At 56.9% G+C, this 27,329-nt stretch overlaps 1 pseudogene; it reads right to left on the reverse strand.

The window, feature by feature from the left end:
- Positions 1–9,990: 9,990 nt before the first annotated feature.
- On the reverse strand, positions 9,991–27,096 carry LOC133759297 (putative lipid scramblase CLPTM1; annotated as a pseudogene).
- Positions 27,097–27,329: the final 233 nt, after the last annotated feature.

Here is a 27,329-nt window from a genome sequence, read left to right on the forward strand (position 1 = left end):
CCCATATGGACATCGGTTCGAGACCTGGCTAGCCCACTTTCGATACATCTCTCTGCTGTGGCTTGGGAAAGCAGCAGAAGATGACCCAAGTGCTTGGGTTCTTGCACCCACATGGGAGACCAGGAAGAAGCTCCAGGTTCCTGGCTCCTAGCTTTAGATCAGCCTACCTCCAGCCATTGAGGCCATTTGGGGTGTGAACCAGCAGATGGGAGACCTCTCTCTCTGCCTCTGCCTCTGCCTCTCTGTAACTCTGCCTTTAAAATAAATACATGAATATTTAAAAATTTTGCTTTATTTATTTTAAAAGTAGAGAGAGAGAGAGAGAGAGAGAGAGAGAGAGACAGGCAGAGATCTGCTAATTTGTTTCCCAAATGGTCACAGTGGCAAAGGTTGGTTTACCCAAAATCAGGAGCTGGGAACCCCATCCTGTATCCCTGCATGGGTGGCAGGGTCCCAAGCACTGATACATCTTCTGTTGTTTTCCCAGGTGCAGTAGCCAGGAACTAGATCAGCAGTAGCACAGCAAGGACTCACACTGAAGCTACATATGAGATACTGGCATTGCACATCACAGTTTAACCTGCTGTGCCACAATATCACCCCCAGAAGCTTTCTCTCTCAAAGAAAGAGAGAAAAAAAGAAGGCAGAAAAAGACAGAGAAAGAAATAAAAGCAAAGGGAAGTTCAAAGGGATCTATATGTAAATTATTAGGATTAATAAAGGAGTTCAACAAGGTTGCTAGATGCAAGTTCAGTTTATAAAATCCACTTTACAGGACTGGCATCCTAGCACAGTGGTGACGCCACGGCTTGTGATGCCCACATCTTATACAGGCGCTGATTCGTGCCCCACCTGCTCCATGTCTAATGCAGCTACCTGCTCATGAATCTGGGAAAGCAGCAGACCATGCCCCAGACCCTGGAGCCCCCATGAGGAGAGACCTGGATGTAGCGCCTGGCTTTGCCTTGGCCTAGCTCTGGCAATTGTGGCCCTTTGGGGAGTGAGCCAGTGGATGGAAGATCTGTCTCTCTCTGCTTCTCCCTTTCTCTGTAACTCTGTCTTTCAAATAAATAAGTAAATCATTAAAAATAAATAAAATTTAATTTACAGTTTCATTTAGTAACAAAAAGCAGTTAGAAAATGGCAAACATAAAGAACTCACACATGGATTATGTTTATTGAGCTACATGGAAGGCTTGGAAAACTACAAAATAATGCTGAGAAGAATCAGAAGAATGCAGCCTCATAGAAATACATTCCACAGTCCTGGGATGGAGCCTTTTAGAGTCCTGGATTGCTGGCAGTTTTGGCTCTGTAGCCTCAAAAAATCATAGCAAATCACAGGCAGAATATATCAAAACATGTCTACTCCTTAACTGAATAACATGGCAGAGTGCCAAATCAGAGTTTTAAGCTTACCATAGAGAAACACAGTTTATTACCGTAAAATCACAACTAGACTTCTCACCGGCTTCTCAAAGGGATCAGCAGAACCCAAGGGGACCATGGAATAATACCTAGGAAGTGCTGAAAGTGGATAATTGTTGACCTAGAATTACACTCCCAGTGAATTACTGCAAAACAATAGCCAAAAATAAAACATTTTTAAATAACAAGTAACTGAGGATATTTACAACCAGCGAACTTTCAATGAATGCTGTTCACGAAGAGGGAAATGATCTCAGGAGGAGTGTCTGAAATGTAAAAGGAAGCTGTGATGAAGAAATTGCCAGACTTCAAAAACACAAGGAAGTAGCAAAACCCCGAAAGAACTAAAATAACAATATGAAAGACTATTAACGATAGATTTAAAATGCTGTAGAATATAGCAGGTGGTGATTAGAGTGTACTATACTGTTATGTTGCTTAGGAAAAAGGTAAGTATGTTGATTTTTTATATTATTGTCTAATCCACATGTTAAAATTTCAAAGATTTCTTCTAGCATAATAGAAAAAATAAACAGTTTCTAAAGAAAATGAGGAGAAAAATAGAATGAAGAAACAGAAGGAGCCGGCATTGTGCCACAGTAGGTTGATCCTGTGCCTGCGGTGCCGGCATCCCATATGGGCACCAGTTCTAGTCTCGGATGCTCCTCTTACAATCTAGCTCTATGCTATGGCCGGGGAAAGCAATGGAAGATGGCTCAAGCTGCTTGGGCTCCTGCATCCACGTAGAACTGGAAGAAGTTCCTGGCTCCTGGCCTTGGATTCTAATACAGTGAACACATGAGATTACTTCACAAAGTTCGTGGAAAATGCATTGTATGAAAAAATGCATGAGCTTTAATTTTTGCATTAAAATAACTTATCTTTTAGTTCCATTTTTCCATAAACTTATAATTCTTAATTCTATTTTATATATAAAAGTTCATATATAGTTTATATATGTAAGTTATATACATACACACACACACATATATATATGTATATATTTATTTATTTATTTGTTTGAAAGTCAGAGTACAGGTTGGAGGTCAGAGATGAGAAAGGTCTTATCCAAGCTGAAGCCAGGAACCAGAAGCTTCATCTGGGTCTCCCATGTTGGTGGCAGGGGCCCAAACACTTGGGCCATCTTCTCTGCTTTTCCCAGACCATCAGTAGGGAGCAGGGTGGGAAGTGGAGCAGCCAGGACATGAACACATGCCCATATGGGATGCCAGCATCACTGGCTGCAGTTTTATCCACTATGCCACAGCTCTGGCCCCATCATGAATTTTTTGAAGTACCTTTATTAGAACACAGTTTTCTCAAGGACACACTTTTATTTTATAAACTAAGTACCACAGACAAAGCAACTCAGTCAACTTCAAATAATTCAGTATCATACAGATTTTTTTGTGACAATAATACATCCATAACAATAACAAAATGAAGAAAAATTACCTCATGTGTTCGCTAACTTAAAATGACACTTCTAAGTAATTCATGAACTAAAAGAAATATAAATCAGAACAGAAATCGCAAACCAGTTAGCAGCAAGTAAGAAAACTGAGAGATGCAGCTAAAGTTATAGAGGGAAATTCTCAGTCTTAACAAACGAGTTGAACACAGAATGTGTAAGTTAGCTAAAGACTAGAACAGATAGTAGAAAATACAAATGTAAACCATTATAGGAACATACAGAAAATGCAGATATATCAGTTAGCCAAGGAATATATTTCTTTGAGAATCTAATTAAGTAGAAATGGTTTTGGCAAGATGAAGGAGAAAAAAATAAGATAAAACAAAATAGCTGTTTGTAGCATCAGTGAAACTCATAAAGTCGAACAGAAAAAGTCGCAGAAGAATACAAAATCTTTATAAAAAATGTATTATTTAAGTATAAGTACTTACATGCTAAAGCTTTAAATAAGAGTAAGGGAACGATGAACACTGAGTGGAGAGCAGTGGTTTCCTTTGGGGGAAAATTGAGAAAGGGAGTTTTTCACAGTGTGTTCAAATCCATGGGGTTAATTTGTTCCTCAAGCTGGGGGCTAGGTATTTAGGGATTCATTACACCAATTCCATTTCTTTTCATAAGAATGAAATATTTTATAAGAATCATTCTATAAAGCATTAAGTTCCACAATATTTTACTCTTTCCACCATCTCCTCTTTTAATGTCATTGTAAACTCAAGTCCCACCAATTCTACATTTTCTACAAATTCTCCTTTCCTTTGACCTCCACCCTTGTTGGCCTTCCTTTCCAACCTAGCCTGACAATACCACAGACAACTCTCATCACTCCTCACAGCATCTCAGGATGGAGAACTCTGTCCAATCACAGTCTCCCTTATCAATTTCCTCAATAAACTTATGTTGATTTTGCAATAGCCAGAAATATGTTTTATTAATTATTGACTGCGCTTCAAATTATTGAATGTACTTTTCAAACTCCTTTTGCTTTCAGTTCTTGATTTATCTTGAATTCCACTTGTTTTTGTCTGCATGAATCACCCACTCCTCCGGCGTTAATTACCATCTATAATTCCTTGACCTCAAGTCTCTTATCTCCACCCAGCACCTCTTCCTTGATTTCCCGAAGCTGACTGCCAGACTGTTCATCTCATGCAATCAGCGGCACATTTGACACATACCTTGATGTCCTGAATCACTTCACTTGCTTCAATATTTTGTTTTTCTTCTTTTACTTACCGTTTTGAAATATGATACCATTGTCAATCTGGTCACCAAAGATAGAAATCAAGTCTTTCATTTCCTTTTACGTTCACATGAAGCTAAAGAATAATATTTGTCTCAGAAACATCCCAAAGACTGCCATGTCTATTCCCACTTCTATGCTTTAGCTCAGTCACCTTGCCCCATTGCTGTAGGCTTCTAATTTACCTCTCTGCCTCTAACTTTCTCATTCTTCCAATCCATCTTCCATACCAATCACATAATGTTATTTCTAAACGATAAATATTTTCATTTCTTCCTTGTTGAAAACCTCTCCCAACTTCCCATTGACTAGCCCAAAAGTATTAAACTCCAAAGTATGCATATGAGATCCTCCATGATCTGCTTTCTGCCTATTTTTTGAGACTTCTTTTTCTTTCTTTTTTTCTTTTCTCTGGACAGGTAAAGTTGTAGACAGAGAGACACAGAGAGAACGGTCTTCCTTCCGTTGGTTCACCCCCCAAAATGTCCGCTATGGCCGATGCTGCGCTGGTCGAAGCCAGGAGCCACGTGCTTCTCCTGGTCTCCCATGGGGTGCAGGGCCCAAGGACTTGGGCCATCCTCCACTGCCCTCCCGGGCCACAGCAGAGAGCTGGCCTGGAAGAGGGGCAACCGGGACTAGAACTGGTGTCCATGTGGGATGCTGGCGCCGCAGGCAGAGGATTAACCAAGTGAGACACTGCGCCGGCCCAAGAGAGACTGCTGGAGCAGGTGACTGGTTTTCCTGTCCAGGGGGACCCCTCGGGCCCACCTCAACCGCCAGGCGAGAATCCCCGCTAATCGGAGCCGCCCGGCCTCCCCCGCCCCACTCGCACGCCAGAGACGCCGGGCGCACAGGAACCATGGAGCGCTGCTGTGGTTCTGGTGAGAGCTAGCGAGGAGAGGTCAGCGGACCCTGCAGAGAGAGAGACTGGACTTAGGGGAGGATGCGGGGCGGCCCCGGGACCCGAGCATCCCACGCCCCGCCCCTCGGCTCCAAGCCCCGCCTCCGCCTTGCCTAAGCCCCACCCCTCTGGCTGAAGACCCGCCCCTCGGCTCCAAGCCCCGCCCCTGGGGCACAAGCCCCACCCCTGGCCGCTGTCATCTTCCCTGACTCGCGGCCGGAGCCCGCTCCTCAGCTCCTGTCATGCACCCCGGCCTCCCTCGTGTTCAGGCCCCCTCCGTCTCCTCCCTAAGGTCTGGCCTGGAAGCCCCCTACCCTCATTACAGTGGTCCCCGGACCCTTCCTGCTCCCAGGGTCACACACGGCCGGTCAGGGAGGTGGGCCATGGTCAGGGAGGCGGGCCTCATCGTGGGGCATTTCCGGCGGCAGGGCCCGCCCCCTCGGCCTTCCCACTGCTCCGCGCTGCCTTCTCTGCGCTGGGCCCCGCCCCCGTCCCGTCCTCGCGCGCAGGCCCCGCTCCCGCAGGCCAGGCCCCTCCCCCTTCTCTGCTTCAGGGTCAGGCCCCGCCCCCACCCCGAGGGCGTTCTCGGCCATAGGCCCCGCCCTCACTGGCGGCATTACCGGAGGCACGCCCCGCCCCCTTGGCCCTCCGACTGCGCAGCGCTTCCTTCTCTGCGCTGGGCCCCGCCCCCGTCTCTTCCTTGCCCGTAGGCCCCGCCCCCCGGGCCAGGCCCCCCCCCGCCGAGCGGAGCCACGCCCCCTCGTCTGCCTCAGTGTCCGGCCCCGCCCCCTTCTTCTCACTGGGACGCCTCGCCCGCACCTCGGGCCGGACCTTCCCCGTCCTCGGCCGCTTCCTCCCCCGAGCGCAGCGTCCCCGAGTCGCCACAGCCCCCGCACCGCCCCCAGGTCCCGCGGGAACCCGGAGCCCCCCAGCCCTCTCCCAGCCCGGGCTCCGCTTACCCAGGGCCCCGGCTCCGGCGCAGCGGGCTGTCTGGTGACCAGGGGACTCGGCATGGCCCGGCCAGCGGGGACGCGCGGCTTGGAGCCCGGCCCAGAACAAGCGCGCACGCGAGCAGCCCCGCGGCGATCGTGGCCAGGACGAGCGGCGCAGGGGCTGGGGCCGCAGGCGGGGCAGGACGCGCGGCGCCCGGGGCTGCGGGGGGCGCCAGGCCGGGCCGGCGGGAGGCGGGCGGGGGCGGGGGCGGGGCGGCGGAATTCCCAGGCGCCGCTGGACTGCGCGCCCATTGGCCCGCTCGCCGCGGTGACATCACGGCAGGGGAACGGGAAAACCCCCGCGCGACACGTGACCCGGGGGCGGGGCCGGCCGGGAAGGGGAGGCGGGGCGCACGGGCTCTGGGACTTGCACCCCTCCCCTGGTGGTCTCCAGTGCCTGGACCGCTGTGGACGGCCGTGGACGCGCCCCCGGGAGCACAGGGACATCAGTGAGGTCTGGGAACCGTGCGCCCAGCCTGTGAGCACAGGGGCTCCCGGGGGGCCCGCACACAGGGCAAGCGCCCGCATCCCGCGTGGCCCGTGGGCGGTGTTTGGGTGTTCCAGCTCTTCACTGCATTGTCCAGGCAGACAGAGTGACCCAGCCTAGGCTGACCGAGCCCCGTGTGAGCCGCCGCCTGCCTTGGACTCTGGGCACAGCACTCCCCATGCCGGGCCTGGCCCCGGCAGTGGACTGAGCGTGGCTCCCAGCCCTTCAGGCCCCGGAGAGAGGTACAGAACGGCCACTGTCTGCAAAGAGCCGGTCGGTGACCACACCAGGCTCAGGCCCTGCCCGGCCTCGTGTTCTCTGCTGCCCAGGAACAGCCAAAGCCGGGGCACAATGACCAGCGTGGCTGTTCTCCAGTAAGACCTTTAATTTTTTGTTTTTATGGGGACACTGGGACAGCCCCATTGCACATCGGAGGGCCTGGGGTCCAGTCCTGGCTCTGCTTTGGATTCCAGGCTCCTGCTAAGGTGCGCCCTGGGAGGAGCAGCAATGGCTCAAGTACAGGGAGACCGGCACTGGGTTTTAGGCTCCTGGCTGGGGGCCCGCCCTGGCTGTTGCAGGCATCTGGGGAGTGAACCAGCAGGTAGCTCACTGGTTCTGTTGTATGCCTTTTAAATGGATATACATTTTGAAATGTCTTTATTTTTTTTATTTTTGACAGGCAGAGTGGACAGTGGGAGAGAGACAGAGAGAAAGGTCTTTTGCCGTTGGTTCACCCTCCAATGGCCACCGCGGTAGGCGCGCTGCAGCCGGCGCACCACGCTGATCCGATGGCAGGAGCCAGGTGCTTCTCCTGGTGAAATGTCTTTTTTACACATGAGACAGTATATGCTTTTTTATTTTTTAAATATTTATTTATTTGAAAGGCAAAGTTACAGAGAGGCAGAGAGAGAGAGAGAGAGAGAGAGAGAGAGAGAGAGGTCTTCTATCCACTGATTCACTCCCCAGATGGCAGCAATGGCCAGAGCTGTGCCGATCCGAAGCCAGGAGCCAGGGGCTTCTTCCGGTCTTCCACGTGGGTGCAGGGGCCCAAGGACTTGGACCATCTTCTGCTGCTTTCCCAAGCCATAGAAGAAAGCTGGATGGGAAGTAGAGCAGCCGGGACTCAAACTGGCACCCACATGGGATGCCGGAGCCTCAGATGGAGGCTTAGCCTGCTACACCACAGCACCAGCACCAGACAGTGTTGGCTTTGGGTTGTTTTTAACCCCACACAGAATAACGTCAAGTGCGCTGGAGAAAGCAAACCATTACTGTGCTTAGTCTACAGCCTGGCTCCTGGTAAGGAGCCATCAAGGGGGCTCCCATGATGACAGACCCAGGCGCTCTCACAGGTCCCCTCTGGCCCACGGACACATCTGGCCCCCAGAGAGGACAGGTCGACATCCTCGGCGCTCAGGGTTTCTGCTGGGCTGTGGACACAGAACCCACAGCCCAGGAGTACAGAGTGCACGTGGTGTCTCCACTGCAGTGGACTGCGCTTCCGCAGGTCTGGGGAGGCGCCGTCCACTCACCTGCCAGAGCCCCTGCTCTGTGCTCGGCCATGTGCCTGGCCCCCCGAGGCAGCTCGGCCACATCCTCACAGGTCTGTCCCGTGCAGGCTGACCCACAGGAAGCGATGACCCTCAGTGGGGGAGCTCACAGGAGCACCTGACTCAGCTTGAAGGTCAGGGAAAGCTTCCCGGAAGAGGCGGCACTGGAACTGCAACCTGGAGGGTGAGCAGGTGTGGAGTGGGGAGCCTGGGGTGAGTTCGAGGTGCAGGGAGAGCACTTGGAGGTGAAAAATTATGTCAAGGCTGGGTGGGTGTTGTTAAGAAGCCCCACTCCCCTCCCCTAAGATCACTCAAGTGTTAGAAGCCAGAACTCTCATAACAACCCCGGGGGTCATGGTGTGGTCAGAGCAGGGTCTGCCTGGGCGGCACCCAACATTTGCAAAGTTCCCTCCAGCAGCTGGACAGATGGCCAGCACCGGCAGGAGACAGGGAGAGGCCTGGCAGAGGTGTGGGGCAGCCCAGGGGCCTTGCCAAACTCCTGGGCGCTGAGAAAAGGGGCCACCTACAAGGCCCACACCCCGCACAGGAGCGCGCTGGAGTCCCAGAAGCGCCACTTCCAGCGCAATTTCCTGCAGATGCACACTCAGGGAAGGCACAGATGGCTCGAGCACTTGGGCCCCTGCCACCCAGATGGAGACCTGGATGGAGCTCCCAGCTCCTGGCTTTGGCCTGGCCCAGCCCTGGCCGTTGCAGGCATCTGGGGCGTGAGCCATAGGTGGAAGGAGATCCTTGTCACTCTTTCAAGCAGATGAGATTAAAACTAAACAAACAAAAAGGTTGGAAAGCTTGGGCCCAGGGCTGTGGGGGAGGAGCCGGGGCAATGTGGCTGGCCTGTGGGCTCCCTGCCTGGCTCCACTGGGAGCCTGCAGGAACCTGGGGGTCCTCAGCACAAAAGCCTCCTTCCTTGGCTGCAGGGCCCCCGCCCTCGGAATGCAGGTCAGGGCGCTCACCCTTGAAGGGGGTGGGCGTGGCCAGGCACGTGTGCCCAAACGGGCCAGGCCCCAGTCCAGGAGTGCCCACAGCTCACACGTGCGGCAGACCTGGCTGCCCACCACGCTCCCAGCCCTGCTGGAGTGTGAGGCTGGGCTGTGCCGTGGGTGTGCACGCTGCTCTGAACTGGGCCCCAGCTGAGCCCGAGCCAGAAGCTCATGGCAAGCAGTTCGGGGGCATCTGCGAACTGGGGACTGGGACGAAAGGGCCCTAGAGGGCTGGAGGCGGTGGAAGTAGTGAAGGGCCTGGCTTGGCACAGGGGCTGGCCCCCTGCAGGGCTCTCACCCAGTGCACAGCACAGGAGGGGAGGGGCTGAATTTAAGTTAAACACCCATGTGAATTTATTAAATCCAGACTGTTAAAGGGTGGCGGTGTGGGGGCTGGGGCGCTCGGGGACGAGGGACAAGATCATGGACAGCCGAGGGCACCTGGAGGGGCCCCAGCACTGCCCCTGCCCGGCCCACCCTGGCACCGCCCCATCGGCTTCCCCATGATTGTGGCAGGGCAAGATGGCTGGGAACACAGAGGACAGATGGCCAGATGGCCCCCACCTCCGGTGTGCCCTGGGCCCCAACCCCATCTGTCAGGGGAGGCACTGGGAGGGGGGGAGCAGAGGCCAGGGAGGCGGGTGCTGTCACCGGGAGCTGGGGTGGGCGGGGACCATGGCACCCAATCCTTCTTCTTGTCCTCCGCTGGCTTCGCAGGGCTTCCTGGGGCTCCTCGCCGGTGGGGGCTGGGGTGGCTGTGTCATCCTGCCTGCTCATGCCCAACTCCTTCACCCTGGTGGGATTGACACGCTAGATCCAACGCTGGTAGAGGTAGATGAAGAAGACCACGTCTGTGGGGAGACCGGGGAGGTGGTGTGAGTGCAGGCTGAAAGCCGGGAGCCCCCGCTGGCCGCCAGTCCTCATCGTCCTGCAGGCAGCCGATCCAGCACATGTCGGGCGGGCACCTTGATGATGAAGGCAAACAGGTCGTCAATGAAGGTGTTGAGGGCCTTGTAGGTGAGCATGTGCCAGGGCAGGTGGGCCACGGACCTGAGCTTGTAGTTGATGAAGATCTGGGGCGTCATGGTGATGAAGCCTGTGGAGAAGACACCTGTGAGCAGGGGGCGGGGCCTTCTCACTGAGCCCCTCCCACTCCCTCCACTGCACTCTCACCAGGGCCTGCTGACCTACCTCAGGGCCTGTGCACTCGCTCTGCCCATCAACAGACCTGGGCCTGGCTCCCTCCCTGGCATCTTGGGCTCAGCCTCTCCTCTGTGAGAATCCTGGCTGCCCCTGCTGTGCAGCCCTCCCTCCACCCCGCCCCCGCCATGGCACTCCCCTGTCTGCTTGCTGCTGCTCTGGTTTCCCACAAGACAAAATGTTGCCAAGGACGAGGACAGAAACGGACTGTCACGTCCTCCTTCTCGGGGCCGGCCCTGTCTCCCACAATGAACGGTGAGCCCACTTGGGGCCGGCCCTGTCTCCCACATTGGACGTGAATGGGCTGTGAGCCTGCCTGCCCCACCTGGCCCTCAACAAAGGTCACAGCCAGGTCTGCACTGTGCCGTGCCCAGACCGCCTCCTCTGGCTCCTCGACCCCACACAGGGCTGACGGGCACCCTCAGGCACCAGCGAGGCCTGGGTTCTGCTCCCCGACCTGGGGTCCCTCCAGTGCCCCACCTGAATGCCCCCTGGGGGAGCCCCCAGCCACACCCTTGAAGCCCTGGTCTCCCACGGGCACTGCTCCGGCGGTCAGCAGGGCCAGCTCTGTACTCAGTGCGCGAGGGCTCACCAGGCCGCAGGGGCGCCTGTCCACCCACTCCCTGGGCCCCGTGGAGGCAGCGGCTTGGAGACAGGCTCCGGTGAGGGTGGGTGGACCCGAGGGGCCGCGGGACCTTTCAGTGGCTACGCCTCCTCGTACCTCACTTCTCATCTGGACAGAGCCCCCTGCCCCCCGGCTCTGGGGGCAGAGTTTAGTGAGCTGGTCCTGCCCAGGACGGCTAGAGACACCAGTCCCTGCCCAGCTCTGGCACTGCAGCGCCTGGACAGGCATGCCATCAGCAGCTTGATGCTGACTCTACTGATCTGGGGCCCTTGAGGCCTGGAGGATCACAGTCGGGGCAGACAGGCGGCCACTTGGCAGCTGGGTGGCAGGACAAGTCACTTCCCCTCCCTGAGCCTCTGCCCCAGCCTCCACCTGGTAGGGGTGCACAGGCCACTGCTTGGCCACCAGCACAGTGGCCATACAACCAGGCGCTGCTGGCACAGGGGCCTCCCAGTGAGGCAGTGGGTCTGGCCCGCCAGGGGGAGCAGCACCAGGGCTTCCCTGCTCCTGGCCTCAGAGTTCCCCTGCCTGCTTCCTGGAGGCGTGCCCCAGCCTCTGCCCCGGCAGCAGGCCCAGCCCCTCCCTCCGCTGCTCCCCTGGTCGGTGGGAGATTCTGGGCAGGGAGTTTGGGCGCCCTTCCCGTCCAGGCTCACAAGGCCCCTTGGAGAGTGGGACCCAGAGCACAGGAAGGGGGAGGATGGGGGAGGGAGGACGAGGGGGCAGACCCTATCCCCCAGGACCGCCCCCCACCATGGTCTCCCACAGGACCCAGGGCCTCGCCCTACCATTCTTGAATGCCAGGAACTCAAAGACACTGTGGATGATGGAGACGATGATGGTGAGCGCCAGCAGGTAGGAGTTGGTCTCCAGTAGGGCCACCTGTGTGGGGGGGTACTCATGAGTGCAGCCCCGCCCCCAGCCCAAAGACTTCTCTCATGCCCCAAGACCTCCTGTAGGACCTGCTGACCACTCCCCAGGGCTGCGAGACAGATACACGCAGATGGGGAGATGGCAAGGGGGCAGGAGGCTGTGACTGAGGGAGACAGGCTGGTGGGGAGGGGGGCAGCTGTCATGAAGAACGAGGACCCACAGCAGCCACAGCTGTGGGCAGCACGGACGTCACAGGCACCGGGAGGAGGGATTTCTGAGAGGGCAGAGTCAGGGGTCAGAGCCCGAAGTCGGGGGCACAGGGCTGGGCCAGGTCAGCCGCAGAGGGCCCGGCTGTGCAAGCAGAAAAGCCCTGAGGAAGCCATGGGAACCCAGGGACAGGACCCAGGCGGGGGGAGCCCGGAGGTTGGGAGCCTGGGCAGGATGCACAGTGTGGCCAGTCCCACGTTTGCTGCCCGGCTCTGTCCATAGCACCCACCTTCACCGAGTCCTGCTCCTCGTCCGACTGCTTGTAGAGCTCGTCACCCAGGAAGTTCCAGGGCGACCTGGTGCTCTGGGCGGCGTAGAGCTGCCAGCGCCAGAGCGAGAGTGGGCAGAAGGAGACCCGCAGCGGCAGGCTGGCCAGGCTCTCATTGATGGGGTAGTAGTCCTTCTGCAGGTTCCAGTAGTCACTGAAGTAGATGATGGGGCAGTAGTCGCCACTCACGGCATCGAACTTCACGTCTGCAGGAAGCGGGGGCATCACTTGGCACCCAAGGTCTCCAGGGGTCTGCAGGCCCCAACAAGGCCCCCTGGCGTTTGGGGTGCTGTGCTGTGAGCAGCTAAAGGGCCCTGGGCCCGCGGTGGGAAGGGAAGCTGGGCCCAGGGCCCTACTGAAGACGTAGCTGGGCCCTGGTCAGATCCGGCCCGGCTTCCCTGGCAGCTGCCACACGCCCTGATTTTACCAGAAACCAACTGGGATTTTCAAGACAGTGTGGGCAATGGGTGCGTATTTGTGGAAAAGGCTTGTGGGCTGGATGAGCCTTGTCTGCAGCCTGACTCTGACACACGGGGGTCAGTCCTGGGTCACCAGGGGAGTGGGTGTGGGGGGGAGACAAAGGAGACAGGACAGGACGGGGGGAAGTTCAGGAGAGACAGAGCCTAGAAAGTTCTCTCAGGGGGCAAGGTCAGAAAACAGGAATTTGGCCCAGAGCACCCTTCCCAGGGCTACCAAGGGGCCAGAAGGCTGGGGGCTTACACTGGTCCAGGGGTGGGGGCACACTGCCCTTCACCCACAGTGTGTGTTTGTTCACAATATTGATGGTGATGTTGGGGTGCCAGTGGGAGAGCACCTCCACGGCCCATAGTCCTCGGCTCTCTGAGGGGAGATGAGGTGCTGAGTGGAGGTGCCCAGCAGGCACCGGTCCCAAGGGTTCCCATGACAACCACAACAGTGTACAAGGACTGCAGGACTGCCGGAAGCAGCTCCCAGCCAGCTCACAGCAGCCCTCAGTATCCTGGACTCCACAGGCCAGGTCACAAAGCCCGGCCCTGGGCCGGCAGTGTCAGCTTGCTGGGAGGAAGTAGCCCCTGGTGTCTCCACAGGTCCACGTGCTGGCCTCGCAGCCCCCAGGGTACAGCAACCATCCACCCTGTGAGAAAACCGAGCCACCTTCTCAGGTGCCCCAACACCTCCTGGCTGTGGGACTTCAGCAGGTGTCCTTACTCGACGTGGGCCTGGGGCTAGGCCTGCCCCCACTCCCAGGGCCACTCTGTCTGGACTCCTCCCACTCCCCTGAGAAGCAGGGGTGAGGCTGGTGGCAGCAGCAGGGCCCATCTGGTCCCTGGGGCCCTGCCAGCCCTGCCCATGTTTACCTTGATCATTCCTGGGTCAGCTCTGTCTCTCCCGTCAGCAGGTTCTTAGTTTTCTGAAACTGCCTGCACTTGTATTTATTAATCACTGTGGCAGGGAAGGGGGGCGTGAGAGACCCGCGTCTGCCAACAGCTGCTCCCGCCTCCCCCTCACCGAGAACCACGCTACCTGGGACTGACCTCTCGCCACACCTTAGCCAGCAGCCTGGCTCCCCCAAATTTTGTTTCTTTGTTTTTACAAAATTATTAGAGAGAGATCCCCCTCATCTGCTACTTCATTTCCCAAACGCCCCTAGGAGCCTGGGCCAGAGCCAGAACTTCACCTGGATCTCCTACATGGGCAGCAGGACCCAGTACTCGAGTCACCTCTGCTGCCATCAGCAGGAAGCCGGATCAGAAGCAGAGCTGGGAATCCACCCAGGCGCTCCGTGTGGGATTCGGGCACCCCGAGAGGTGTCTCAGCACCAGCCAGATGCCAGGATAAATGCCCACCCCAGCCCCAGTTTCCCCAGGCAGCTTTGTCCTGGGCACCTTCCCCACCCTTCACGCCCTGCCACCCCTCCCACCTCCAGGGCCCACGGAGCCAGGAGCTCCCTCCTGGGTGACTGCAGTCTCCATGTCACCGCCTTGCCATTGGCCACCCTGGCCAGCACAGCCTTCTCTCCACAGGGCAGCCAGCGACTCCCTGAAAGCAAGGATCAGGCCACGGTGTCTGCAGCTCACCACCCTGTGCCTGTTCCATTCCTCTGCTCACATCAGACACTGGGCCTTGGGAGGAGCTGCCGGTGCCCCAGGGTGGGGCCTGCACAAGCCTCACAGCGGCCCCTGGTCAGCCTTCGGTGCTGACATGACGTCTGCCCACCTGGCCCTGCAAGGTGACCGCCAGCTGCCTCCCTGGGGCTGTCTGCCCAGCACCTGCACACGCTCAGCGAGGGCCTGCCCAGCACATGGCCATAAACAGGCAGGCAGGGGACAGGCCAGGACACAAAGAAGCTAAGCCCAGGGGGCTGGGAGTCCCCGCCTGGGCGTGGCCATGGGTCAGGCTGGTGGGGGAGAGGCTGCACCCACCTCTGCCCCGGGACTTTCTGCTCTTCCTCACTGGGGAAGGAGGACTCAGCCTACTCTTGGGGCTGGAGAGATGGGGAAGTGGGAGAGGGGCTGGACAACGAACGCCCTGACTGCGGCTCCGACAAGCCAAGGGGGCGTCACTTCCCTGGGAACAGGGAGGAGCGCCCATCTTCTCAAAGCTCCCACAAAAGTCAGCCCACTGTTCTCTCAGCACTCACCCAGGCTGTGCGGGAAGGGGGCGGGGCTGGGAGGGCAGTGCTGGGCTTGGGGAGAAAGGATGAAGAAGGAGATGCCTGGCTCCTGGCTCCTGTTCTCAGCAGGGCCCTGGCCACAGGCGGCACCAGGCACTGGATCACGGCCAGGACGTGGGTGAGACGCGCATGGGATTCTGGAACTCTCACTACAAGTAGACGACATTGGGTGAAATCAGCACCGCGTCCCAGCGTCACCTCCTTCCGCGAGGAGGCTCTTGGCCTCCCCTGTGGCTCAGTCTCTGGGGGACAGCCCTGCTCTACACCCACCCCTGGCAAAAGGGGGGCTTGGCTGGTCCCACGATCACTCTTTGCCTTGGAGGTGGTACGTGACTGACTGCAAGAGTCCCAGGGGTCCCAGCTCCAAGGCTGGGGAGGGAGGCCTGGCTGTCCTCTGGGCTATTCAGGTCCTGGCTGCAGAGCCAACTCTGCAGACCACACTGCTGTCTGTCCCAGCGACAACGGCACCATCACCAAAGACAAGCCACAGCGAACACGGGCCTTGCCCGGGCCGACAGGCAGCAGGGCCCACTCAGGGAGGACCGAGGCTCAGGCAGTGTGGCCCGCTGCACTGCCCCTCAGGCCACCCGAGCTGTTTTCCTCTGCACCCACGCTGCAGGGCGGCCAGCTGGGACCTGCCACCGCACAGGGACCATGGCCATGGTCCTGTTCAACAGCACTCAGCAAACCCCGGGGAATTTTCCAAACTGGTTTTAGGGATCAACATAGGCTCATGCAGCACAGCTAACAGAAAACAAAGGGGAATTTCTGACAAGGAGTAGGACAGCCCCAACTCACGCAGATGGAATGATGCCCGCTCCAACATCACACACAAAAAGCCAGGGACCTTGGCCATTGCACAGGGAACGTTTGGAACAATCTCAATACATAAAAGGTGGCCAAAGAAAAGAAAGAAACACAGCTAGGCAGAGTGCACAACATCCACACTAGAGGGCGGTGTTCCGGCACGGCGGTTACACTGCTGCCGCCAGGGTGGGCTTCCCGACAGGGAGGGCCGGTCCGAGCCCCAACTGCTCTGCTTTCAAGCCGGCTCCCTGCTAATGCACCTGGGAAAGCAGCGGACGTGACCTGAGCTCACAGGCTCCTGCCACCCGTGGGGGAGACCTGGGTAGGGTTCCTGGATCTGGCTTGGCCCAGACCTGGCTATTGTAGCTCTTTAGGGAGTGAACGAGCAGATAAAAGATTATCTGTCTGTTTCTCCCTTTCTCTATACCTCTGCTTTTCACATAAAGAAATCTTAAAAAACAAAAACAATTCATTTTAGGAGAATAGGGGTCTTCTGAGGGACCAATGTCCAGATCTGTGAAATGGGTACAGGGAGAGATTTCAATGGCCACCAATCAGGACAGGAGACAGTGGGCTGAAGGAAAAAGTCACTAAAAGCGGAAAGATAACAATTATTATCATCATTTTTGAAGATTTATTTGAAAGACTTACAGAGAAGAAGAGAGAGAGGATTTCCATCTGCTCATTCACTCCCCAGATGGCTGCAATAGCCAGGACCAGGCCAAAGTCAGGAGTCAGGAGCTTCATCCAGGTCTCCCACATGGGTGGCAGGGGCCCAAACACTGGGGCCATCTTCTGCTGCTTTTTCCCAGGCACATTAACAGGGAGCTGGATTGAAAGTGGAGCAGCCGGGACATGGACCCGTGCCCATATGGTGGCTTTATTTGCTACGTCACAATGCCAGCCCCAAATGACAATTATTAACCACCCAGAAAGTATGGAGTTGGGCAAAAAAGAATACTTAATAAGGGCTTGCATTGTGGTGGAGCCAGTTCGGCTGCCATGGGTAATGCCAATATCCCTTATCAGAGCGCCAGTTCTAGTCCCGGCTGCTCCACTTCCAATCCAGCTTCCTGTTAATGTGCCTGGGAAAGCAGTGGAAGATGTCCCCAATGAGGGAGACCCAGATTGAATTCCAGGATCCTGGTTTTGGTCTAGCCCAGCCCCAGCCATTGCAGCCACTTGTTGAGTGAACCAGAGGATGGAAGATTCTCTCTCTCACTCTGACTTTCAAATAAACGAAACAGATCTGTAAGCAATTAGAAACAACTTGAATTTACTGTGTAGCTTAGATGTGAATAATAGCCACACACTGCAAAGTATTCAAAGGCTGAGTGCTATTCTAATAAAAGTTGCATTCCTGTATGGAGAACTATTCTTCCACAGCAAAAAGTCAGTAAGAACGTTTGAAACTGAAAAACTAAGAAATCACAGCTCCGACTTGTGGAGGGGAGCGTGGACAGGACGCAGTGGGAGAAACAGCTAAATGAAGCTGAGAGCAGCCACCAAGGGGAGCATGAAGGGGTGGGGCGGATTGGAGACAGGGCTCTGCTGTCTGACACAGCAGCTTCATGTGAAACCACATACGCACGAGACCGTAAGAATACACAATGGGGCCGGTGCTGTGGCACAGAGGGTAAAACCATACCCGTGATACTGGTATCCCATGTGGGTGCTGGTTCAAGTTCCTGCTGCTCCACTTCCAATCCAGCTCCCTGCTAATGCATCTGGGAAAGCAGCAGAAGATGAACCAAGTGCTTGGGCCCCTGCACCCATGTGGGAGACCCAGATGGAGTTCCAGTCCCTGGCTTTGGCCTGGCCCAGCTCCATTCATTACAGCCATTTGGGGAGTGAATCAGCAGGTGCAACATCTTTCTCTTTCTCTCTGTAACCCTGCCTTTCAATAAAGATTGAAAGAGAAAAAGGAGTACGTATGCTCTGCACACAGCAACCTGCTCAGTGCTGGCCAGGAAGCTGCAGATGCCCAGCTCCGCCCAGGCCCTCCAGGTCACCATGGGGCCCAGGGTTTTGTTTACGATTAGGATTCTCCCAGTGGGCGTCCAGCACCACCTGGCTGGCCCAACAGCATGAAAATGGGGACAGTGCTTGCAGCAGAAGACCACAGCCAGCCCCACAGTCCCTGCCCACCCGAGCATCTGGGATCCGCTGGCTCAGAGCAGACCAAACAAGGCTCCAGGCACCGGGCACCACAGTGCCTGCTCATGGGGCTCCAGGGACACAGATGCAGACCCAGAGATCACCTGGCTAACCTCACACGTCCTCCGGCTCCCTCTGTCCTCTTCCTGGCGAGTCGGGATGCGGGCTGTGCACGGCCAAGCCCTGCCCTGGCTCTTCATACACTCTGTGTTTCCCCTTCTCAAACCTATCTCTGCCTGCTCTCTACCCGATTCCTTGCAGGGAGCCACAGAGGCCGTGAAGGGTGGGTGAGGCTCTCGCCACAATCCTACTCCCTGAGAGCAGGGTTTGCACCACCCTTCTGGCCCTGGGACTTGCTGACCCCCACAACTGCCCGGGCTCCCAGGACTACGTCTCCTAGATGCGGGGTCCTGGCTGCATGTGAGCAACTTACTCTGGGACAGGTGGACCTTGGCGAGCTGGCAGTACAGCGCCTTCTGCTGGGGGCCTGGGTGGAATTCCGCCAATCTTGGTGAAGTAGACGTGGATGTAGATGGAGCCGTTCTGCTGGACGCTCTGAGAGAGACAGGTGGCACGTGGACGGCAGGCCAGCCCCAGTGGAAACGCTGGGCCACACCAGTCCACCCCAAATGCTGCAGCATTTACTGAGTGCCCAGGGGTGGAGTGCAGCTGAGCACGTGGGAGCTGACCTCGGGGGGTAAGAGCAGACCCAGGTCCCGGCCCCACCTGCGGCAGCTGTGTGGGCCAGGCCTTCCTCTCTGCTGCCCGGTGCCCACCAAGAGGATGCCCATTCCAGCGCTGCCCAGAGAGCACGGAGGCTTCTCCAGAGGCCCTGCCACGGGGCCTGGCACAGCCCGGGGCTCAATCCACCTGCGGCCTTCATGCATCCGCTGGACAGGAAGTGAGGCTGCGCCCTGACCGTGGCAGTGCCACAGCGCCTCCAACCAGCGAGCTGGGCTTGTGGCCGCCCCATGCTGCACACCAGGTGCAGGACGCCAGCTGGCCCTCTCTCAGACGACCTCACTCACCCAGCCAGCCGCCAGGGAAGGGAGGGGCAGCATGGTGCCCGGGGCACTGGTGGAAGGCAGAGCCCGTGCCAGCCCTGCGCCTGACCCTGCAGTGGAGCTGCTCGGCCTCTCACCACAGGGCCTGGTGTCCCCTCACGGCCCCACCTTCCACCTCTACCCTGACCCCGGCCTGAAGCTTGGAAGCGGATGAGGCCCCGGCGCCCAGGAACAGCTCTCACGGCCAGGGTGACAGCCCTGGGCCCTGAGGCAGGACCTGGGGCCTGGGGGCTTGGCTTGAGGCTTCGAGAGAGGCCGTGTGCACACCTGCTTCAGCCCCAGAGCCCGAGCAGGAACACCTCCCCTCCCAGGAGGCCTGCTGGACAGAGCGGAGGGCTCAGTCCCACAAGCAGCGGCCCCAGCACAGGTGCAACACTGACTGATCCTGCACCCAGTACCCTGCTGGGCAGTGCTGGGATACAGAAGTGACCAAGACAGTCCCAGCCTTACCCTCAGAGGACTCAGCCCCACGGGCAGAAAGACCTGACCCACACAGTAAGAACCGAGAGTGGGCAGGGCTGGGATGGGGAAGCCCAGCAGGCTCTGAGAACCCACAGAGGGCTTCCTGGAGGAGGCAGCATTTGTACCTGGGGCTGCCAGAGACCAGAGTCAGAGAGCCTGAGCTGTGTGACCTGAGGCAGTCGCTCTACCTCTCTGCACCTCACCTTCCTCATCTGTCAGATGGGGTTGCCGGGAGGTTTCCATGAGTCCTCTTAGCCGGCGTCCTACACTTAGTAGGTGCTCAATGCACATCAGCTAAACTTATTTTGAAACTGGGCTGCCGGACAAACTGGTGACACCCAGATAAACCCGAGGACAATCACTAATCCCTCGCTGGTTTAAAGCCCGGGACTGCACACATCGGGGCAGCTGGAAGAATCCTGGGGCAGGTCTCACCCCCACGGCCCTCCTTCTGATGGGGAGGGCTAAGCACAGAGACCGCAGGACACAGTGCAGCAGGCGGACTACGGGCAGGTCCGTGAGTGCACCAGGAGCAGGCCCTGTGGTGTGCGCCCAGCCCCAGGCCACCCTACCTGCAGGATGTCCAGCTCTGCAAAGTGCTCACAGCAGCCGTCCGAGTTCTCGCTGCTCATCCAGTCACTGTACATGAGGTCGTGCTGCTCCCAGAAGAGAGCCAAGGTGGCCTTGAAGTCTGTAAAGTGCTCGTGCTCCGAGATGTACACGTGTAGGTTCTGGGGGTGGGGGTGGGAGGGGCAGAGCTCAGGGCTGTTCATCAGAGCCTCAGTGCGTGCACGAAGAGTGGAGGAAGAGCCGGTGGCGTCGACCCCTCATGAACCAGTGTGCGTGGGGACGGGGAGTTGTGGAGAGAAGAGAGTAACTTCTCCTCCACACCCCTGGGTCTGCCCTGGCCAAGCCTGGCAGCCAGCGGTGCGCAGCAGCTGAAGACCCAGCAGCCTGCCCTCTGAGCTGAGCGTGGACAGCAGCAGGAGCCCCGGAATGCTGGCCCCCTTCTGGGCTGCACGCCTCAGGGCAAAGCAGGCACCAGCTGATCATTCAGGACACGGGGAGTGGGAGCCCAGCCCCTCTTGCCCCCACGGCCCATGGAGCAGGGAAGTGGGGCAGCGGTCACCCTGCTGACAGAACCCAGAGCCACACAGCTGGCAGAAGCCCACCCTGGGGCCGGTGCTGGCTGGGGAAGCTCTGGCTCTGCCTGTGCCCACCATGTCTCCCCAGCTCCCTTCCCACAGCCCTGAGAGCAAGTGCTAAAGGCCTGCACTGTCAACTTCCCAAAAGCATCGGCTCCACCCCACGGATGCTGCCTGACGACCCCACGCCCCAACTGTTCAGAGCCCATGGTGACCAGGAACCCCTCCATCCCGCCCACCTGCTCCACACTCCGCCCACCTGTCACCTTCCACCCCTGCATCCAGCAGTTACCATTAAAGTGTCTTTGGGGAACAGGTTGCTGCTGGTGACGCACGGGGCTCCTCCAGGGCCTGCCTGGTCCTGAGGGGCCGGCCCTCAGCGGAACCAGACGCTGATGGCCCAGATGATGAAGATCCTAGGAGGGAAGCAGCGCGGCAGTAAGTCCAGGCATTCTCCTTCCTCCCGCGCCACCACTGCAGAGGGAAGCGCACAGGTGGGGAGCTGACAAGAGGCCGCGAATCCCACAGGGAGAGACTGGTGTGGGGCGCCTGGCACCACCCTGGTCTCCATGCAGAGCCCCCAACCAAGTCCTGCTGGTGACAACCAGGCTATAATGGCTTCGGCCACCAAACCCTCTGACATGGGCAACTGAAGGTGTCAGTGCCCTGGGTTCCCCGGTGAGAGGCTCCCGAGAATCTGGAATCCTAGCAGTCAGCAGCACAGAACCTCGGGAGAACACCACCAGCGATCTTATGATTGCCTGGATACCGGACAAGCAGAGAGTACTAATGGGCTAGCCTCAGGGTCAACGGCCTGGGTTATTCAGACCAACTCTCCCTTTGGAAGGAACTGGAAAAGTCTGATAAAACTTAACATATTAAGAATACAGTGGGGCCGGCACCACGGCTCACTAGGCTAATCCTCTGCCTTGCGGCGCCGGCACACCGGGTTCTAGTCCCGGTCGGGGCGCCGGATTCTGTCCTGGTTGCCCCTCTTCCAGGCCAGCTCTCTGCTGTGGCCAGGGAGTGCAGCAGAGGATGGCCCAAGTCCTTGGGCCCTGCACCCCATGGGAGATCAGGAGAAGCACCTGGCTCCTGCCATCGGATCAGCGTGGTGCACCGGCCGCAGCACGCTGGCCGCGGCGGCCATTGGAGGGTGGTGAACCAACGGCAAAGGAAGACCTTTCTCTCTGTCTCTCTCTCACTGTCCACTCTGTCAAAAAAAAATAATACAGTAGGGTTGGCATTGTAGCACAGTGGGTTAAGCTGCCACCTGTGACATGAACATCCCCATGTGACCACCAGTTTGAGTTCCGACTGCTCTGTTTTCCATACAGTTCCTTGCTAATGCACCTGGGAAGGTGGCAGAAGATAGCTCAAGTGCTTGGATACCTGCTACCCATATGGGATACCCGGATGCAATTCCAGGCTCCTGGCTTCAGCCTGGCCATTTGGGGAGTGAACCAGTATATGGAAGATCTCTGTCTTTCCTTCTCCCTCAGTAACATTCCCTTTCAAAAGAGAGGAAGGTAGGGAGAGAGGGAGGGAGGGAGAAAAGAATGCTGGGGCAGTGTCTGGCCAAGGGTTAAGTTGCCACTTGGATTCCCACAGCAGAGTGCCTGGCCCAAGTCCTGCTGTTCTACTTCCCATCCTGCCCTCTGCTCTGTGCACTGCGGAAGGCAGAAGCTCAGGTACTTGGGCCCCTGCCACCCACGTGGGAGATCCAGACTGAGTTCTAGGCTCTGGGCTTTGGCCTAGCCCCACCCTGGCTGTTGTGGGCATCTGGGGACTGAACCAGCAGATGGGAGAGCTATTTCCATCTGTCTGCCTGTGCACTTCAAACAAAAATGAAAATAAATCAGGGACCAGCACCGTGGCACAGTAGGTTAATCCTCTGCCTGCGGCGCTGGCTTCCCATATGGGTGCCAGTTCTAGTCCCGGCTGCTCCTCTTCCAATCCAGCTCTCTGCTGTGGCCTGGAAAAGCAGTGGAAGGTGGCCCAAGTCCTTGGGCCTCTGCACCCACAAGGAAGACCAGGAAGAAGCTCCTGGCTCCTGGCTTTGGATTGGCGCAGCTCCGGACATTGCAGCCATCTGGGGAGTGAACCAGTGGACAGAAGACCTTTCTCTCTGTCTCTCCCTCTCACTGTCTATAACTCTACCTCTCAAATAAATAAAATCTTTAAAAAAATCAATAAAAGTTTCAATATATAAATGTATATGTGTGTGTATATATATATATATATATATATATATATATATATATATATATGAAGAACACTAAGAAGACACGGGGTAGGTGCTAACACAGTGATTAAGACCCTGCTTAGGATGCCCACATTCCACATCAGAGTGCCTTATCTCAAGTCCCTGCTCTGTCCCTCACCCCAGCAATTGGGTCTCTGCTACTCACTTGGGAGACCCAGATTGAGTTCCCAGTTCCTGGCTTCAGCCTGGCCCAGCCTCAGCTATTGGAAAACACTGCATGGGAGATTTCTGCCTATATTAAGAAACAGGGGCCGGCCTGTGGCATAGCGGGTAAAGCCGCCGCCTGCAGTGCCAACATCCCATATAGGCACCAGTTCGAGACCTGGTTGCTCCACTTCCGATCCAGCTCTCTGCTATGGCCTGGGAGAGCAGTAGAAGATGGCCCAAGTCCTTGGGACCCTGCACCCACCTTGGGACACCTGGAAGAAGCTCCTGGCTCCTGGCATCAGATAGGCTGAGCTCCGCCCATTACAGCCCTTTGGGGAGTGAACCAGCTAATGGGAGATATCTCTCTGTGCCTCTGCCTCTTTGTAACTCTGTCTTTTCAATAAATAAATAAATCTTTTAAAAAAAAGAAAGTTATACTATGAATATATCAATAAACCTATTTATGATTTATTATATGATACAGTAAGACTGTTCTCAAAGATGTTCTTGTAGATAATTATTTTTAAAGATTTATTTATTTATTTGATAGCCAGAGCTACAGAGAGAGGCAGAGAGAGAGAGAGAGAGAGATTGATTGATCTTCCATCTGCTGGTTCACTACCCAAATGGCTGCAAAGGCTGGGCTGGGCCAGGCTGAAGCCAGGAACCTTGAACCCCATCCGGGTCTCCCAGGTCGTGGCAGGGACTCCAGCACTTGGGCCAACTTCGGCTGCTTTCCTGGGCGTATCAGCAGGGAGCTGGATGGAAAGCAGAGCAGCTGGGACCTGAACTGACACCCACACAGGACGCCAGCATCACCGGCCATGGCTTGACCTGTTGCACCATCTCCTCTGGCAAATAATTCTGACACAATGTACACGCATGTGAGCAAAAGCAGTGACGATGCATGGGAATGCAGATCACCAGGCCGACGCTGAAGGGGAGATGGGGAGAACTGAGGAGGAAAAGGAGCGCTGGGAGGTGCACCAGCCTCGGGCCCATGGGAGAGCACTAGGGACCCATATCTTGGACGCCAGCACCTCCAGGGCTCCATGCCCTGGGGGAGTCGGGGCACCAGGCCACCCTGAGCCCCGCACCAAGGAGCCGCACAGCAGGCCTGCACGAGTAGTCAAGCAGGCAGCTCCTGCCTGCACCCTGGAGGAAGGAGACCCTGGGGGCGGGTAATGCCTGCAAGCAGCCAGCAGAAGCAGAGCGAGTCTGCGCATTCCAGGTCTCAGTAACTTCCCCCGCCTAAGAACCAACATGCAGGCAGGTGCGTGCAGGCCAGGCACACAAGGAAACAAGATGCCATGGATGAGACGCCACAGCTACCACGTGTAGTGGAATGAGAAGGCCATGCGAAGGTGGCCACTGGCAAGTGAGCGTCAGTTAGTCAGGAATGGCTTTGAAACCCACCTGGCTTTGGAAACTGCCTGGCGACAGGCTGTGATTGGATGGCTCTGGAAACTGCCTGGCAACAGGCTGTGATTGGATGGATTTGAAACTGCCTGGCGACAGGCTGTGATTGGATGGCTCTGGAAACTGCCTGGCAACAGGCTGTGATTGGTTGGGGCATAGACCGCCCCTTGACCAGATTGGCTGGTCTTGGCTATATAAGCTGTTGTACCAACTGTAATAAATGAGTCTGCGGGCTGCTGGCCTCAAGCCTGCTTTCACCAACTCCCGGAGTCTGTGTGTTGACTCCGCGCCTCTTGCCCCCACCACGCTGCTCCTCTCAGAAATGAACCCACTGCAACATTGTTGAGAAATCAACGGCAACAACCACGGTCCAGAGGCAGAACGAGACACAGATGCAGAAGTTTCAGACAGAGTCCTCCAAAGTGCTCAAGGTCTGCGTCTGGAGAGCGTCAGAAGGACCCACTCTCCAGATAACATGACAGAAGGAGGGGACACAGAAACAACGGACAGCATCTGAACCACAGCAGTGACAGAACCACCTCCTGGGCTCACGAAATCCCACCACCAGCAGCCCAAAGCCTTGCTTTGGCCTGGCCCAGATGTGGCTGTTGTAACCATTTGGGGGATGAACCAGCAGACAAAAGATCTCACTCTTCCCCTCTCTCTGTCACTCTGCCCTTCAGATTTGAAAGGCAGAGTGACAGAGAGGCAGAGAGAGAGAGAGGTCTCCCATCCACTAGTTCACTTCCCAGATGGCCACAATGGCTGGATCTGAGCCAAGTCGAAGGCAGGAACCAGGAGCTTCTTCTGGGTCTCCCATAGGGGTACAGGGGCCCAAGCACTTGGGCCATCTTCCACTGCTTTCCCAGGCCATAGCAGAGAGCTGGGTTGGAAGTGGAGCAGCTGGGACTAGAACCGGCACCCATATGGGATGCTGGCACTGCAGGTGGTGGCTCTAATCCACCATGCCACAGCGCCAGCCCCAATAAGTAACTTAAAAAAAATTTAAAAAACCTCTGCTTGGGTCCGGCGCCATGGCTCACTTGGTTAATCCTCTGCCTGTGGTGCGGCACCCCATAAGGACACTGGGTTCTAGTCCTGGTTGGGGCACCAGGTTCTAGTCCTGGTCGTACCTCTTCTAGTCTAGCTCTCTGCTGTGGCCCGGGAAGGCAGTGGAGGATGGCCCAAGTGCTTGGGCCCTGCACCTGCATGGGAGATCGGGAGGAAGCACCTGGCTCCTGGCTTTGGATTGGCACAGCGCGCCGGCCATAGCGGCCAGGTTGTGGGTGAACCAACGGAAGGAAGTCCTTTCTCTCTGTCTCTCTCTCTAACTCTGTCAAAAAACAAACAAACAACAAACAAAAAATCTCTGCTGCTAAGGTCCCTCCCACAGATGGTGCAGGGTTGGCACAAGCCCACCCATACACCTCACACCACCTCTGAGCGACCCTAAGCCCCTAATGCGATAGACCTGCTGAGTGAAGTCGGTCCATGGTTTTGTTTAGGGAATACTGGCACAGAAAAAAGTGCACCTGCTCAGTAAGATGTCATTTTTTCCCCCAAAACATTTTTAATCTGCGGATACGGAGAGTGGGCAGACTGGACAGTGAGAGGGCGGGCTCCCCACGCCCTCTGCCCACCCAGCTTGGGGAGACTTCTGTCTGAGCCCTTGGGAGGGAGTGGAGCCAGAGAGGCCAGGGGAGCTGTCCCATGCCCTCCGGGTGCTGCCTCCCCAGCCCTCATCACCGGAAGTTATTTGTGTGCTTCTACCACCTGCCCAGGCGTCTGGCACCACGGCTCCCACCCTACGGGCCCATGCACAGCCCTCCCCGTGCGTCCACCAGTGTGTGACTCTGCAAGCCCCACACCGATATGCTGACCACAGGCCTCCTGGTCTTTAGTTGTGGGACAGAGCCTCCTCCCCCACGCCACTGGCCATTGGGCCCTCACCTTTCTGCACCTTGTCACACAGCAGGTAGAGCTCCTCACCGCCTGTGCACAGCCCGCTCTCCTTGTTGATCCGGCAGATGCGCAGCTCCAACGTGTTTGTGGACTCTGGCAGGGAGCAAGGGACAGAGAATCCCACCTGGAAATCCTTCCCAGGCTCCCAGTGGGTGACTGCCCAGGGCTGGGAGAGGCGGGATGGGGAGCAGGCAGGGCAGCCCACCTGTGCTAGGAAGGTAGCAGAAGCTGGCCCAAGTGCCTGGGCCCCTGCACCCACACCAGAGACCTGGATGGAGTTCTGGACTCCTGGCATTGGCCTGGCCCAGGCCTGGCTGTTGCAGCCATTTTGGAAGTGAACCAGCAGCTGTGGATGTGTGTGTGTGTGTGTGTCTCCCTCTCTTAACTTTGCATCTCAAATAAATATAAATAGAGACCCGCAGATCTCAGGGAGAACGCTAGGTCCTGGCTCAGCAGTGATCATGTGCCTGGGCCTGGCCAATTAGAGCACTGCCTCCCCGTACCCATAGCTGACTGGCCAGAGAGGAGCAGCGGACCCCAAGCAGGCCAATGAGAGGCAGCCCTGAGATTCTGGGCCAGAACACGGGAGGAGAGGCCAGAAAAGGTGCTGGGTGGGGAGGGTTGCTGGCAGGCCTGGGCCGGTGCCGCCCACCTTGGATAAACCCCGAGGGTCCTACCAGAAGTGACCGTGCGAGGAAAGAGCTGCTGAGACATTGGCGTCTCCTGCAGCTGGAGCGCGGCGCCCCATTGTGGCTTCTTTAGTTCATGGGACAGAGCTCCATGCCCACCAAAGCACAACTAGAACAGAGAACCATGCCCCCCGAAGCCCACCTGGGACAGACCCACATGCCCCACTAAGCCCACATGGGAAAGAACCCTCTGATACCCTAAGCACACCAGGAACAGAGACTCCTGCACCACTAAGCACACCAGGAACAGAGCTCACT

Source organism: Lepus europaeus, chromosome 5 (assembly GCF_033115175.1).
Source record: "Lepus europaeus isolate LE1 chromosome 5, mLepTim1.pri, whole genome shotgun sequence".
Lineage (NCBI taxonomy): Eukaryota > Metazoa > Chordata > Mammalia > Lagomorpha > Leporidae > Lepus > Lepus europaeus.